Genomic DNA, 931 nt, shown 5'->3' with positions numbered 1-931 from the left:
AAACGGCTTTCAAAATATATATTAGCATAGAAGATTGGTATGGTTCTAAATGGTTTTGAATATCACAATATGAGTGTCAGGCGAAAGAGGTTTAAAACGGTTGCCACCAGTTAAAAAGGTTAGNTATGAACACTTCCAGAGATTTGCAGTACGAAAAAATCGGTTTGTATGGGATGTGCCGCGCCCCCTTTATATATCGAAATTTTTGTAGCCTATAACCATCCCTGGGACATAAAAAAACGGCTTTCAAAATATATATTAGCATAGAAGATTGGTATGGTTCTAAATGGTTTTGAATATCACAATATGAGTGTCAGGCGAAAGAGGTTTAAAACGGTTGCCACCAGTTAAAAAGGTTAGATTCAAACTATTCAATAATTTAAATGAATTATTACAATATGGGTACCAATTGAAATGGTTTTTAAAAGGCTTCGATTCAAAACTACATGTAAGAGGTTTCCATCTGTTTAAAATCTCAAATTGAGTTCAGGGGATAAGTTAATTGAAAAAGTATGACAAGTGAGAAGTTTAAGAAAGTTTTAGTTTGAAAATATTTAGAAGATGGTTAAAAATTTTAAACCTCCTGTGTTTTAATTGAGTTTTCTTGAAATAAACTTTACTCAATGTAGCACGTAGAAATTTCATACACTCAGCGGAGCGGGTGAGGGCGATCTAGTATTTATTTAATCAAACAAATCTTAAAGTAATAAATTTTTTAAATTGTATTTAAAGAACCATGTGATTGAGGGTCGAATACATCACAAATAACAATGTTAATACCAAGTACTTTTGAAATTAATGATTAATACAAAAAAAATTACAAAAATATACAAAAACGATTCCTCTAAACATGTTTATTCTACTCTATAAAGAAATAGCGAATGGGGATTTTTATTTCTTTTTTTCGCAACTTACTCAAAATTTTGAGGGT

The sequence above is a fragment of the Rhagoletis zephyria genome, unplaced genomic scaffold (genome assembly GCF_001687245.7).
Source record: "Rhagoletis zephyria isolate East Lansing unplaced genomic scaffold, Rhagoletis_zephyria_1.1 Rzeph_scaffold_01953, whole genome shotgun sequence".
NCBI lineage: Eukaryota > Metazoa > Arthropoda > Insecta > Diptera > Tephritidae > Rhagoletis > Rhagoletis zephyria.
Note: the sequence above shows the minus strand (reverse complement) of the source record.